Source organism: Panthera onca, chromosome X (assembly GCF_046562875.1).
Source record: "Panthera onca isolate mPanOnc1 chromosome X, mPanOnc1 haplotype 2, whole genome shotgun sequence".
In the NCBI taxonomy this organism is placed as follows: domain Eukaryota; kingdom Metazoa; phylum Chordata; class Mammalia; order Carnivora; family Felidae; genus Panthera; species Panthera onca.
The window spans coordinates 36,153,175-36,169,238 of record NC_138357.1 but is presented as its reverse complement, the minus strand read 5'-3'; the positions used below and the strand labels follow the sequence as shown (position 1 = coordinate 36,169,238).

The window sequence follows — 16,064 nt, the reverse complement described above, 5'->3', positions numbered from 1 at the left end:
TGAGTTGTCAGCACAGAGCCTGACGTGGGGCTTGAACTCACGAACCGCGAGATCATGACCTGAGCCCAAGTCAGACACTTCACCTACTGAGCCACCCAGGCACCCCTTGATGTTTTTTTGTTTCTTTTCTCACCTAATTGCTCTGGATGGAACCTCAAGTATAATGTAGACTGAAATGTCATGAGCAGACATCCTTGTCTGGTTTATAATCATAAGGTTAAGTGTTCTATTTCAGCCAAAAATATGATGTTACATATGCATTTTTATAGATGCCCTTTTCAGTTTGAAGCAGTCCTTTTCTGTTTCTAATTTATTCATTGGTTTTGTCATGACAGAGTGTTAGAATTTTCAAGTTCTTTTTTCTGCAGCTATTGATTTGATTGGCTATTTTTTCCTTTTTCTATTAATACGGCATATTATGATTTTCATATGTTAAATCAGCATTGCTTTCCTAAAATAAATCCCATTTGTTCACGATGTATTATCCTTTTAATGACGTATAATTCCACTGCTAGATTCAGTTTGCTAGTATCATCTTGATGATTTTACGTGTAAATTCAGAAGGAAACTGGTTTATAATTTTCTTGTGATACCTTTATCTGGTGTTGGTATCAGGGTAATGTTGGCCTTCATAGAATGAGCTAGTAAATATTCTTCTGTTTTTTGGGAAGAGTTTGGAAAGGGTTGGTGTTAATTCTTTTTAAATGTTTGGTAGAATTAGCCAGGGAAGCCATCTGTTTCTAAGCTTCTTTGAGGGGGTAGGAGATTTTTTGATAATTGATTTCAGCTCTTTACTTGATATAGATCTATTTAGATTCTTCTTGATGTAGTTTCAGTAGTTTTGCATTTCTAGGGATTTGTCCATTTCATCTAAGCTGTGTAATTTGTTGGCATATCATCATTGATAGTATTCCCTTATAACTTTTTTTCCCCACTATGTGGTTGGTAGTAAAACCCCTACTTTCATTCTTGGTTCTACTTGATTCTAGAAGCATTGCCTTCCTCTTTTTGTATTGGTCAGTCTTAGCTGTAGGTTTGCTAAACCCGTTAATCTTTTCAAAGGACCATGTTTTCAGTTAGTTTTCTCTACTGTTTTTCCTTCTTTAGCTCATTTATTTCCACTCTAATATTTATTATGTATTTTCCCTGCTTCCTCTGTCTTTAGTTACCTCTTTACTTTCTGGTGTCCTGAGGTAAGACGGTAGGTTATTTTTGAGATCTTCTCTTTTTCTCCTCCTCCTTCTATTTTAATGAAGGTGTTTTCAGCTCTAAATTTTCCTCTAAGGACTGCTGTCACTATAGTCCCTACATTTCATGTGGAATGTTTGTTTTCACTTATCACAAAATGTTTCTAACATCCCTTGTGATTTTAGTTTGACTCGGTGGTTATATGGGAGTATATTGCTTAATTTCTACATATTTACGAATGTATCAAATTTCCTTTTGATTTCTTTTTTTTTTTTTTAAACATTTATTTTTGATACAGGGAGAGACAGCATGAATGGGGGAGGGTCAGAGAGAGAGGGAGACACAGAATCTGAAACAGGCTCCAGGCTCTGAGCTGTTAGCACAGACCCTGATGCGGGGCACGAACTCACGGACCGCGAGATCATGACCTGAGCCGAAGTCGGATGCTTAACCGACTGAGCCACCCAGGCGCCCCTCCTTTTGATTTCTAATGTAACTCCATTTTGATCCAAGAATGATTTGTATGCATTCAGTCATTTTAAATTTCTTGAAAAATATTTCATGGTCTCATATATGGTCTGTTCTTGAGACTGTTCCATGTGTACTTGAGAAAAACATATGTTTTGCTGTTTTTAGTTAGAGTATTCAATAGATGTCTATTAGGCCTAGTTGCTTTAGAGTGTTGTTCAAACCTTTATTTTCTCATTGCTCTTCTGTCTAGTTGTTACTAGTTCTATCCATTATTATAAGTGCTGGTATTGAAATGTCCAGCTATTATGGTGAATTGTCTATCTCCCCTCCCTTGAAACTGTCAAATTGAAATCTGTCAGTTTTTAATCTTATGCATTATGGGGCTCTGTGTTTAGGTCATATATGTTTATACTTATTAGGGCTCTGCATTTAGGTCATATATGTTTATAATTATTTATAACTTCTCGATGAGCTGACCCTTTTATCATTATAAAATGTGTTTCATTTTCTCTGTATTAATTTTTGTTTTATTTATTCATTATTTTTATTATTTTTTTGAATATGAAATGTATTGTCAGTTTGGTTTCCCTACAACACCCAGTGCTCCTCCCAACAGGTGCCCTCCTCAATGCCCATCACCCACCCTCCCCTCCCTCCCACCCCCATCAACCCTCAGTTTGTTCTCAGTTTTTAAGAGTCTCTTATGGTTTGGCTCCCTCCCTCTCTAACCTTTTTTTTTCCTTCCCCTCCCCCATACCATATGTTTTCACTCTTATGTGGATCCTGAGAAACTTAATTTTTTTTAAAGTCTATTTTGTTTCATATTAGCATAGGCCTTTCCAGGTCTCATTTGGCTGTCTCCGTGGTAAATAATTTTCTCTTCCTTCCAACCCATTTATGTCTTTGAGTCTAAAGTGTGTTTTTTATAGAAGGCATAGAGCACATTGTTTTTTCACTTTGCTCTGCCAACCTTTGCCTTTGTTTGAAATGTTTAATTTATTTACAGTGAATGTAATTACTCATAAATAACAGTTGCATCTTTCATTCTTTGTTCTCTGTCTTACATCTTTTTGCTTTTCTCTTCTTCCATTACCATCTCCTGTTCTTTTAAATTTTTCTTAATTTGTTTTTATTTATTATTATTGAGACAGAAGAGAGACAGAGCGTGAGTGGGGGAGGGGCAGAGAGAGAGGGAGATGCAGAATCCGAAGCAGGCTCCAGGCTCCAGGCTCTGAGCTGTGAGCACAGAGCCGGACGCGAGGCTCGAACTCACAAACCGTGAGATCATGACCTGAGCCGAAGTCGGAAGCCCAACCAACCGAGCCACCCAGGCGCCCCTCCTGTTCTTTTAAATAATACTTTCTAACACATTATTTTAATTCCCTTACTGCTTTTAGTATATTTTTAAAATTTATTTTTGTAGTTACTCTGAATATTACAATAAACATCTTAACTCATGATAATCTGTGTCAGATTAACACCAATTTAAATTCAGTAATATACACAAATGTTTCCCCTATATATCTTCATTCCCATTTCCTTTCTTTCCCTTCTGTGTGTTACTCTCACAGAAATTAATTCTTTATACACTCTATGCCCATCAACATACATTTGTAAGTATTGCTTTATTGAGGTGTCTTTAAAAATTTTTTTTAATGTTTATTTATTTTTGAAAGAGAGATAGAGCGTGAGTGGGGGAGGGGCAAGGCGAGGGGGAGACACAGAATCTGAAACAGGCTCCAGGCTCTGAGCTGTCAGCACAGAGCCCAACGCGGAGCTCGAACCCTCAAACCGTGGGATCATGACCTGAGCCGAAGGCGAACGCTCAACCAACTGAGCCACCCAGGTGCCCTGAGTTGTCTTTGTATACATCTGATAAAATAAGAAAAGTGTTATAAGTAAAAATGTATTTATATTGTCTCTTAGTAGTTACCTTTACCAATACTCCTCATTTATTCATATCGATTCAAGTTACTAATATCCTTTCATTTCAGCCTGATTTGAATTACTGTCTGAGTTCATTTGCTTTTAGCCTGAAGAACTACCTTTAGTATTTTTTTACAGTTGGCTGTTAATAATTTTTTTTTTCTGGGACAGTTTTAAGTTCTCCTTTATTTATTTTATTCATAGTTTAAAATCTCTTTTTTTTTTTATCATCTTAAGTATATCACCCCATTCCTCTATTCCATGGTTTCTGGTGACAAAACAGCAGTTAATTTTACTGAGGATTCCTTGTAAATAATGACTCTCTTTTCCACTGCTTCATTAAAGATTCCCCCTTTATCCCTGGCGTTTGACCATTTTACTATGATGTATCTGTAGATCTCTTCGAGTTTATCCTATTTCTTTGTTGGGTTTATTGGATGCGTTTACTAACAGCTTTCATCAAATTTACGAAGATTTGGGCCACTATTTATTCAAGTGGTCTTTCTGATCATTTTTTCTTTCTCTCTTTTTTTTTTTCCTGAGAATCCCATTATGTTTCTGCCCTTAATGGTGTCCCACAGATCTCTAAGCTTCTGTTGATTTTGCTTCATTCCTTCTATTTCTTTGATTGGATAATTTCAATTGACCTCCTTCAAGTTTGCTTTTTTCTGTTTGGGTTTGCTCAAATCTTTTGTTGAACCCCTCTAGTGAATTTTTCACAAGTGAAGAAGTTTTATTTTTTAATAATTTCTTTTAATTGATATTCTTAGTTTGAGGTATCATTCTCATATTTATTATTAGTTTTTAAAACCTGGTTCCCTTTAGTTCTTTGGACATACTTAAAATAGCTGTTTTCGAGTCTTTGTACGACATCTGGGTATTCCCAAGGTGCATTTCTATTAATTGCCTTCTTTCCTGTATATGGACCATACTTTCTTGTTTCTTTGCTCATCTCATAATTTGTTGCTGAAAATCAAATTTTTCAAATGATACAGAAACTGTGGTAATCAGATTATCTTTCCTATCCAGGGTGTGTTGCTATTGATGTTTGTGGCTTGTTTATTTTATTTGTGGTTCAGTTACTTTTTAAGCTAATTCTATGAAGTCTTTGTTGTTTGTAGCTGCTGAAGTTTCTGCTCAATTACTTTAATCTTTTCCGTAGAGCTCTTTGTGCTTGGTCGGGCCGCCGTTTAACAATCAGCCAGGTAACTGAAAAGTCCAGTTGATTGTATTCCTCTAAAATTCATATTTTACCTCCTGCTTGTGCAAAGTCTCAAGGTTAGCCAGAGATGAGAGCTGAAGGCCTTCTCCTGTCTTTCTTGGACATTCACACAAGCTGTACACACAAGTATCTACATTCCCAGGCCAGGAATGCCTCTGAACTTTTCAAACCTTCCTTGGATATCTTAATTTCTAGATTTTTTAAAAAGCTCTTTGAATGGGCTGGCTCAGGCAACTACAAGTTAATCATTTTACTCGAATAGTTTTCTTTCCTGTCCTTTGTGTGTGTGTGTGTGTGTGTGTGTGTGTGTGTGTGTGTGTTTGACATATGCCCCCAGGGAAAAGTCTTTTCATGCTGGGCAAGTTCCATGTATGATCAAATAAAAACAGCTTTGCAAGTGGGGTCTTTCAGGAAACTACCGGATAGGTGGAATAATGACATTTCTCTGGGAATGAGGCTTTGAAGGGGCTCCAGTCCCATTCTGCTGCCTCTCGTGGTTGCATGGCTGTTCCTTTTCGCCAAGATTCAGGGCTGATGGCTTTCAAAGTGAATGTGGAACTGGAGGGGTGAAAAGATGGTAATAAGGCAAGTGAAAATCCACAAAAGTTACTCTTTTTTTTTTCTTTTTTTTTTTACCGAGACTTAGCTGTGTGTTTGTTTTTCATTCTTGAGTAAACATTCTTCAGAGTGTTGCAAGATTTGGGTGAATTTCCAGAATTCTGAGAAAGCTGAGTCTGTGTATTTTTGCCTCTTGTTTTTTTTCATTGCTTTTATGAAGACGAGAACTCTCAGAGGTTCTTCCTCTACCATTTTTGGTGACTTTGTCTGGTTTTGTATGTATTTTTGTTTCTTGGGGCACAACCATGCTTATTTATTTCTATCTTGTCTGTGTATTATTTCACATTATAGTGGCAGAGCTAAGGAGTCATGAGAGAGACTGTGTGAGAGAGACTTTTGCCGACAATGTCAAAGATATTTACTACCTGGCCCCTTACCGAACAAGTTTGTTTTTAAGAAACTTTTATACTACGTTGGAGGTTAAACTAATTTCGTTGTTTCTAACCTGTATTCCCATCAGGATCGAAATTTTAATACTGGCTTAAAATTCAGACAAAAGCTTCCACACCCAAAAGTATGATTCAGTGGATGTGGGGTATTACCAGTGAGTCTATATGTCTAAAAAATAATCAGGAATTCTGATGAAGGCAGTCCTCTTACTGGGAACAACTTAAAACTGATTTTTAGTGTCCTTTCTAAATGTATGATTCTATATGTTAGACTTCATGTATCAAGGCCTAGTGACAGTGAATGGAGAGAACAGTAAATGTTCAGTTCAGCATCTTGTTTTTACTTCTATTGTCAACCGTAGTTCCGTTTTCTTTGAATTGATTCATCTCTAGTTTGCCATAGTTATTAGCCCATGGAAGAAGAATTAATAGACCTGAAAGCATGCATTTTTACAAGTATGTGTAAATTGCCCTTTACTAATATTTGCTTTCAAGGGCCCGGACTTACTCAATTTTCTTACTTGATTGACAGATCTCAGGAAGGCTTAGGGCCCTATTTAAGCTTATAAACTGTTCCTTTTTACACAGTAGGATTATAATGAAGGTTCTAATTGATGAAATTTGCAGTGGACACTCTATGGACCCATCCCATATTTATGGCATACACATAATTACTTCATTTGACGAATGAACTCTAACAGAGGGACTTACCCACATATAAGCATAGTTAGTCCACTCAAAGTTACCTGTTCATCTATATGAAACACTTTTTCAATGTCTTTTTGTTTCTAAAAGTTTTTACTAATAAAATTGACTGACATTTACTCTTCCAGCAAAAAAAGAGAAAAATCTCTAAGAATAAATACTTCCGTGTGGTTTGAAGGCTTAATGAATTTTTATTCCCTTAGTCTACAACTACCGAAGGAGGAAAGTGCATTAATTAGCCAGAAAGGTTAATTTTTGCTCAACGGAAGATAAAACAACAAAACCCCAAATACCTGACATTCACCTCTTTCAGAAGGATAATTCAGCCAGCTGTGACATCAAAGGTAGCTTTTACTTGGTCAATAATAAAAATTGCTACCAAGGATAATGGGGTAGTCCCTAAGTAATTCAACAAAATACAACAGATTGGAGGGCTTAAGTAACAGAAATTAATTTCCTCACAGTTTGAGAGGCTGGAAGTCTTAAGATCAAGATGCCAGAAGGTTGGTTTCCTCTGAGGCCTCTCTTTGGCTTGCCTAGAGCTCCCTTCTTGTTGCCTTTTTCTGTGGTTAACCCTTCGTGCACAAATGTCCCTGATGTCCCTTCCTTTTTTAAAAGGACCCTCGTCATATTGGATTAGTGCCTTACAATAATAGCCTCATTTTAACTTAGGCATCTCTTCATATACTCTATTTCCAAATACAGTTACATTCTGAGGTACTAGAGGTTAGGGCTCCATCATACGGATTTTGGTGGAAGACAATTCAGCCCTTAGCATGGATGAAGACTGAGTAAAGTATAATTTACAATACTCATGTTTATGTGAGTTCGTGGGTCTTTAAGAAATTATGTAAATGAAAAACAATGTAGAAAAACTAGAGGGGAAATGAGGTCAGGTCACAGAGAAATGGCGGCAGCAAAAGAATGAATATTCACAGAAGGTTAGAATGAAAATCTATGTAACACAGCAACAGCAGGAGGAACAGTATAGACATAATAAAGTCCATGAGCTGAGTGGTGCTTTAGCTGCGTTCCACAAGCGATGTGTAGATTTTTTATTTGTCATCCACTTCAAATTATATGCTCACTTCCATTTTCATTGTCTGTAATCTGCTAATTACATGAAACATTTTTTTTAATTTCTTTTTTATGTTTTAAAGGTTATTTATTTATTTTGAGAGAGAGAGAGAGCACAAGGTGGGGGCAGGGCAGAGAGAGAGGGAGAGAGAGAGAATCCCAAGCAGGCTCCACACTGTCAGTGCAGAGCCCGGTGTGGGGCCCGAACTCGTGAACTGTGAGATCATGACCTGACCTGAAATCGGGAGTCAGATGCTTAACTGACAGAGCCACCCAGGAGTCACTATTCTTTTAAATTTTGACACATGTGAGATTTTAATTATCTTTCCATTACTGATTCTGAATTTTAATACATTGTGGTAACGGACTGTGGTCAATATGCAGTTGACCCTTGAAGAATGCAGAGGCTGGGGTGCCGACCCCCTGTCGAAAATCCGCATATAACTTTTGACTCCCCCAAAACTTAACTAATAGCCTACTGTTGACAAGAAGCCTTACCAGTAACATAGACAGCAAGTCACATGTATTTTGTATGTTATATGTATTATATACTGCATTCTTACAATAAAGTAAGCCAGGAAAGGAAAATGTTATTACGATCATTAGGAAGAGACAATACATTTACAGTACAGTTGTTCAAGAGCCAACTGTAGTATTTACCTTTGGTATTTGTTGAAAACTGTTTTTATGTACTACTAGGCGGTCAGATGTTAAAAATAGTCTATGTGGGGTTGAAAATAATAGATATTTTTGGATTATTGGATACACATTTTTATATATGCCCACTAGCTTAAACTGGTTAATTAGATCAATTAAATATTTTATACTGTTAGGATTTGTTGGTATGTTCAATCCTTTGGTATCTGAGAGAGAGTAAAAATCTTCCAGTATGGTTATGGATATAATGTCTGCATGTATGTATAATAATTTTTCTTTATACACTTTAAGGCTACATTATTTAATGCACACAGGGCCAGGATTTTACTTCTCCCTAGTGAAACGCACCTTGTGATTTTTTTTTTTTTGTAAAGGTGCTCTTTATATTCTAAAATACCTTTAACATGTCTTTTAGTATTATTTTTGTTACAGCAACTTTCTTTTGGATTGCATCTGCCTTTTTTTAATTTTCTTTTTACATTTACTTATGTATTTTGTTGTTTTTTAATATTTTATTTTTATTTTTTTAACATTTATTCATTTTTGAGAGTGAGAGAGACAGAGCACGAGTGGGGGAGGGGTAGAGAGAGTGGGAGACACAGAATCCGAAGCAGGCTCCAGGCTCTGAGCATCAGCACAGAGCCCGACACGGGGCTCGAACCCACAGACCATGAGATCATGACCTGAGCTGAAGTCGGATACTCAACCAACTGAGCCACCCAGGCACACCTATTTTGTTTATTTTTAAATTTTGTTATGAAAGTGTTCCCACTTGCAGAAAGAAATACAGTAGTCTAATGACTTGTCATGTAATCATCTCCATAATTCAATAATGATCAATATTTTGTAATTTTTTTCTTTTTAAATATTTTTTTACTGTTTATTGCTGAAAGAGAGAGAGAGAAAGATTGTGAGTGGGGGAGGGGCAGAGAGAGAGAGACCCAGAATGTGAAGTAGGGTCCAGGCTCTGAACTGTTAGCACAGAGCCTGACGCGGGGCTCAAACTCACAAACCGCAAGATCATGACATGAGCTGAAGTCAGAACCTTAACCGACTGAGCCACCCAGGCGCCTCTTTGTAAATTTTTACTATCTCATAGCTTCATTCTTGTCTAGCCTTCTCATAAGTTAAAGAAAAAAAAAACACCACAATATTTTATCTCAGATCCTACTCCTCCCAGCTTACATGTTTTTCTTAACATTTTAGCTCCCTTCTGGTGAATACCAAACTAGTTATTAATAATAGTGGTTTTCATAGTCAATTATAGCTTAGATTAACATACATATTTATGGATAGATGGCCAACAGACACATGAAAAGATACTCAACATGACTCACCATCGGGGAAATGCAAATCAAAACCACAATGAGGTATCATCTCACACTTGTCACAATGGCTACAATCAGAAACACAAGAAATAACAAGTGTTGGTGTGGAGAAAAAGGAACCCTTGTGCACCTTTGGTGGGAATGCAAACTGGTACAGCCAACATGGAAAACTGTACGGAAGTTCCTCCAAAAAATTAAAAATAAAAATACCCTATGATCCAGTCATTGTACTACTGGATATTTACCCAAAGAATACAAACACACTAATTCGAAAGGATATGTTTATTGTAGCATTTACAATGACCAGCCAAGGAAGCAGCCCAAGTCTCTATCAATAGAGGAACTGAAAAAGAAGAAATGGTGTATATATACAGTGGAATGTTAATCAGCCATAAAAAAAAAAAATGAAATCTTGCCATTTGCAACAACACGGATGGAGCTAGAGAGTATAATGCTAAGTGAAATAAGTCTGTCATAGAAAAATAAATACCTTATTATTTCACTCATATGTAGAATTTAAGAAACAAAACAAATAAAGGTTATAGAAAAAGAGAGAGAAAAACTGGAAAGCTGACTCTTTAACCATAGAGAATAAACAGATGGTTACCTGAGAGGAGGTGGGTGGGGGATGGGGGAAATAGGTAAAGGGGATTAAGAATACACCTACCTTTTTTTTAAAATTTTTAAATGTTTATTTTTGGGATGGAGGCAGAGTGCGAGTGGGGGAGGGGCAGAGAGAGAGGGAGACACAGAATCTAAAACAGGCTCCAGGCTCTGAGCTGTCAGCACAGAGCCCGATGCAGGGCTCGAACCCACGAGCTGTGAGATCATGACCTGAGCTGAAGTCGGATGCTTAACCAGGTGCCCCAAGAGTCCACCTACCTTGATGAGCACTGAGTAATGTATAGAATTGTTGAATCACTATATTGTATAGCTTTATAAACGAATATAACATTGTATGTTAACTATACTGGGATTAAAATTTTAAAACAATAAAATTAAACAAAATAAAAAATACATATTTATAAATGTCCTTATTCATCAGTACTTTTTACACTTAACTCATTCTTTCAGGATTCAACTTCCTGTTTCCTGAAGTAAAATGTTAGAAGTTTTAGAATGATATTTTGAGCTGAGATATTGGTTATTAATTAAAATGGACAGTAGAAATAGATTAAAAGTTTTCATATTATTCTTTTTAAAAATTTTTTTAAAATGTTTATTTTTGAGATAGAGCATGAGTGGGGGAGAGGCAGAGAGAGAGGGAGACACAGAATCTGAAGCAGGCTCCAGCTTCGAGCTGTCAGCACAGAGCCCCACACGGGACTCGAACACATGAACCGTGAGATCATGACCTGAGTCGAAGTTGGATGCTTAACCAACTGAGCTAGCCAGGCTCCCCCATATTATTCTTGTTGCAAGACAATAAAAGGCTGAATTAAGATGTTGCCAATGGAAATGGAAAAATGTGGTGAATCTGAGAGACCTTTCAGAAATAACCAATTAGATATATGTTGTGAAATAGGGGTATGAGTAGGCTAGGCTAAATTAGGATTCTATGCAGACTTAATAGATTCCTGGGGAAGCCATAAACTCTATTTGGAAGTATACAACGAAAAATGTTAATTCTGGACATATTAAATTGGAATAGTTTTGGAGATACCTGGATGGGAACGTTCACTGGACATTTGAAAATTTGAGTCTCGCATGGTAGAAATTAGAACATGGAGATCTGGAATTCGTAACAGGAGCATATTGTAGAAATCCAATATTCTCCATCCCCATATTTTCCCTCTGCCAAATTTGTACATAAATCTTGGAAGGGGGGCTTTGCTAGTTTAGCTCTGGTAATCTAGTATATAGTAATTTGGTAATGGTTTTAAGCATTGCTATTCAAAATGTCTGCAGGGACAATTAGAAATGAACAAACATACATGAACAAATTGGACAACCTGGAAGAAACGGATAAATTCCTGGAAACACACAACCTACCAACACTGAATCGTGAAGACCTAGAAAATCTGAACAGACCAAAAATAAGTAAGAGGTTAAAGCAGTAATCAACAATCTTCCAAAAAAGAAAAATGAAGGATCAGATGGCATCACTGTGAATTCTACCATACATTTAAGGAAGATTTAATGTGAATCGTTTTCAGAGCTTCAGAAAAACTGAAGAGGCAACGTGACTTTCAAAGTCATTTTTTTGAGGCCAGCATTACCCTGACACTAAAGCCAGATTTGAATTCTATAAGAAAAGAAAATTATAGGCAGATTTTTCTCTCTGTTGATCATAGACGCAAGAGTCCTCAATGAAGTACTAACAAACCAAATTTAATAGTGCATTAAAAGGATCATTAAAATGATTAGTGGGATTTATTCTGGGGATCCAAAGATGACTCACCGCATGCCTATCAATCAATGTGATATATCGCGGTTTTAGAATGAAGAAAAAAAGTCATATGATTACTTCAAGAGATGCAGAAAGATAGCATTTGATCAAATTTGACACCCTTTCCTGTCAAAGAAGAAATGTAGAGAATTTCTTCTCCTGTAGAGAAGAAATGTACCTCAACATAATAAAGGCCATGTGTGACAGGTCCATAGCTAACATCATACTCAATGGTGGAAAACTAAACTCTTTTTCTGTAAGAGCAGAAACAAGCTAGAATGCCCACCCCTGCCACTTCTATTCAACATAGGACTAGAAGTTCTATCCAGAGCACTTAGGCTAGAAAAAGAAATAAAATCATCCTTATCTGAGGGGAAGAAGCAAAATTGTCTCTCTATGCAGAAAACAGGATTACTGCATAGGAAACTCCAAATACTCCAACAAAAGCTATCAGAACTAATAAATTCAATAAAGTTGTAGGATACAAAATTAACCTAAGAAATCAGTGGTGTTTTGATACATTATCAATGAACTTCCCCCAAAAGAAATTAAGACATTAAGTCCTATTTACAATAGCATCAAAAAAGAATAAAACACTTGGGAATGAATTTAACCAAAAAACAGAAAAATCTGTACACTGAAAATTATAAAATGCTGTGAAAACTGGATATCTACCTGAAAAGGAATTCAATTTCACCCTTATCTTACCCTATATACAAAAAATCAGCTAAAATGGATTAAAGACTTAAACATAAGATCTGAAACCATAAGCATTTATTTTTTATTATTTTTTTTAAATTTTTTTTAACGTTTATTTATTTTTGAGACAGAGACAGACATGAACGGGGGAGGGGCAGAGAGAGAGGGAGACACAGAATCGGAAGCAGGCTCCAGGCTCTGGGCCATCAGCCCAGAGCCCGACGCGGGGCTCGAACTTGCGGACCGCGAGATCGTGACCTGAGCCGAAGTCGGACGCTTAACCGACTGAGCCACCCAGGCGCCCCTGAAACCATAAGCATTTAGAAGAAAACACAGAGGATAAGCTTTTCAAGTTTGGTCTTGGCAATATTTTGGGGGGGCAGAACACCAAAAGCCAGGGAACAAAAATGAACATCAATAAGTAAGACGACGTCAATTAAAAAGCATTTGCACAGCGAAGGAAATAATCACCACAATGAATAGGAAACCTACAGAATGAATGGTATTTTCAAACCATATATCTGATAAGGGTCAATGTCCAAAATATCTAAATAACTCATAAGTCAAGAGCAAAAAAGCTAATAACTCCGTTAAAAAATGGATAAAGGGCTTTAAGAGCCATTTCTCTAAAGAAGACCTACAGAGAGTCAACAGGTATATGAAAAGGTACTGAATGTCATTAGTCTTAAAGGAAATGCAAATTCAAACCACAGTGTCACCTAACACCTGTTAGAATGGCTGGCATTAAAAATAAAGTGTGTCGAGGGCGTAGAGAAGAGGGAACCTCAGTAAGTTGTTGGTGGGAATGTAAATTTTTCTAGCCACCATTGACAGCAGTATTGAATTGTCTCCAAAAAATTAAAAATAAAGCAACCATATGACCCAACTGTCCTACTTCTGGGTATTTAGCCAGTGGAACTGAAATCAGGATCTGTTCATTCACAACCTCAGGAGCTAGGAACCCCGCCAGATTCTCACACTGAAGATCCAAGGAAGGGTACTTAGGAAAGACCAAGGCAAGAGGGCAGGTGGAAATCTGGACAGCGGAGGAACTGAACACTTCTGGCACTGATAGCTACAGCAAATATGAAACGAAGTGTACCTTTTAGACACATTAGCATCAGACTTCATACTTGAGGCTTATTTACCTCAGTTCCTGCCACGCCTTCAACCAAAAAATTATGAGGCATCCTGAGAGGCAAGTAAAAACGTGAAAGCGTGGTCTGAAGACGAAAAGCATCAGAACCAGATTCCGATACGACAGACACGTCAGAAATACCACAGAGAGACTTTTAAACAATTACGATTAATATGTTAAGGCCTTTAATGGAAAAAGTTGACGGCATGCAAGAACAGACGGATAATGTAAGCAGAGGCATGAAAAGTCGAAGAATGAAAAGGGAACGCTATAAATCAAAAACACTGCAGCAAAAATGAATAATGCCTTTGATGAGCTCATCAGTAGACTGGAAACAGCTGAGGAAATCATCAGTGAGCTTTAAGATATGTCAATAGAAATTTTCCAAACTGAAATACAAAAAAATTAAGGAGTGGAGCAACTGAACATTCAGGACATGTGGGGCGATTTCAAAAGAAATCGTCATGAGTAGAATGCGAAGAGAGAATATAGCAGAAGAAATATTTGAAAGAACCGTAATCAAGAACTATCCAAAATTAATGACAGACACCAAACCAAAGACCAATAAATTTCAGAGAACACCGAGAAGAATGAACACCTAAAGTACTAGACCGAAACATCCTATTCACGTTTCAGAAAAGCAAATACAAAGAGAACGACTTGCAAGGAAGTGAGAGAGAGGTGAGAGGAGGAGGGGACACAATATGCATATTGGAACGAGCATAAGAATGACACAAAATTTCTCATTAGAGACCATGAAAGCAAGAGCCGAGTGGAACAAAATATTTAGAGTATTGAAAGAAACAGACTAATAACCAAGAATTCAATATCCAGTGAGATAATTCTTCAAAGTGAAGGAGAAAGAAAGACTTTCTAAGACAAACGAAAACTGAAATAATCCATCACCAGTAGACCTTCTCCACAAGAAATGTTAGATTATTTTCTTCAGGCAGAAAAAAAAAATATTACATAGGTCAGAAACTTGGATCTGCACAAAGGAAGAAAGAGGGCATATTAGAGAAAGAATGAATGAACACAGAATATAAGCTCTTAGTTTTCTCATTCGTAAATTATCCACGGTTCTAAGACGCTTCATTCGTTTTTTTAAATTGTGTATCAATTTGAGTCGTGTTTATCGTCTTAACATCTAATTCATTGATTTATTTTTCTCAGTTAGCTTGAGTCTACCTAAAGAATTATCAAAAGCATTCTTTATCTCTATTACCATCTTTTTTAGGTCCAGCATTTCCATTTGTTTTGTATAGTTTCCACCCATCTGCTGAAAATTCCCCTTTATTCACATTTTATGCCTTTTCCACTAGAGCATTTAATATAATTGATCCTGGTTACTTGCAGGTTTTTATTTTATAATCCCAATATTAAGTTCATCTCTGAGGCTGGTTTGGTTGACTGCCCTGAAACTTGTTAGCTTCCCCCACTTTTTTACACGGTCTTATTTTCAATTGAGTGCCAAATATCCTGTGTACAGCATTACATTTATTGATAGAAATGTAAGTTATTTTTTGAAATGGTCATTCTTCTTCCTCTGCTAGACCTGTATTGTGTAGGGTTAAGTCAGTCTTGTCAGGAGTTGAGCTGGGTTTTGTGTTTGTTGTTGCTATGGAGACAAAAGACAAATGGTTGCTAGGTACTAGAAATGAGGAGGTTTTAAATACAAAGGGCATGCTCTCGTCTCAATGTGTGTCTCTCTCCCCACCCCCCACCCCGCCCCTGTCAAATTCATATGTTAAAATACTAACTCTCAAGGTAATGATATTAGGATGTGGGGTCCCTTTGGGAAATGATTAGAGCATAAGGGCAGAGCCTTGCTGAATGGAATTAGCACCCTTATAAAAGGGACCTAAGAAAGCCCTCTTGCCCCTTCTACCTTGTGAGGTTACAATGAAAAGACAGCCATATAGGAAACAGGATCTCATCAAACACTGAACTAGCTGACACATTGAATTTGGACTGTGAGAACTGTATTTATGTTGTTTATAAGCCACCCAGTCTGTGGTATTTTGTTACAGTAGCCCAGAAAGACTGGAACAAGGCAGGAAGGAACTTTCTGAGCTAATAGAAATGTTGGCTATCTTGATTTTGATGAAGTTTCCAGAAGAATGTGTATTTGTCAAAATCGGTAGAACTGTATACTAAAAGAAGTGTATTATACTTCAGAAAACAAAATTTTAAATTTTTTTGATGTTTATTTTTGAGAGAGAGACAGAGAGCACGAGCAGGGGAGGGGCAGAGAGAG

At 36.9% G+C, this 16,064-nt stretch overlaps 1 pseudogene; it reads right to left on the bottom strand.

Moving 5' to 3' along the window:
• The window catches only part of LOC145713726 (homeodomain-interacting protein kinase 2-like), a 53,069-nt pseudogene that overhangs the window by 15,094 nt on the left and 21,911 nt on the right, over window positions 1-16,064 (bottom strand).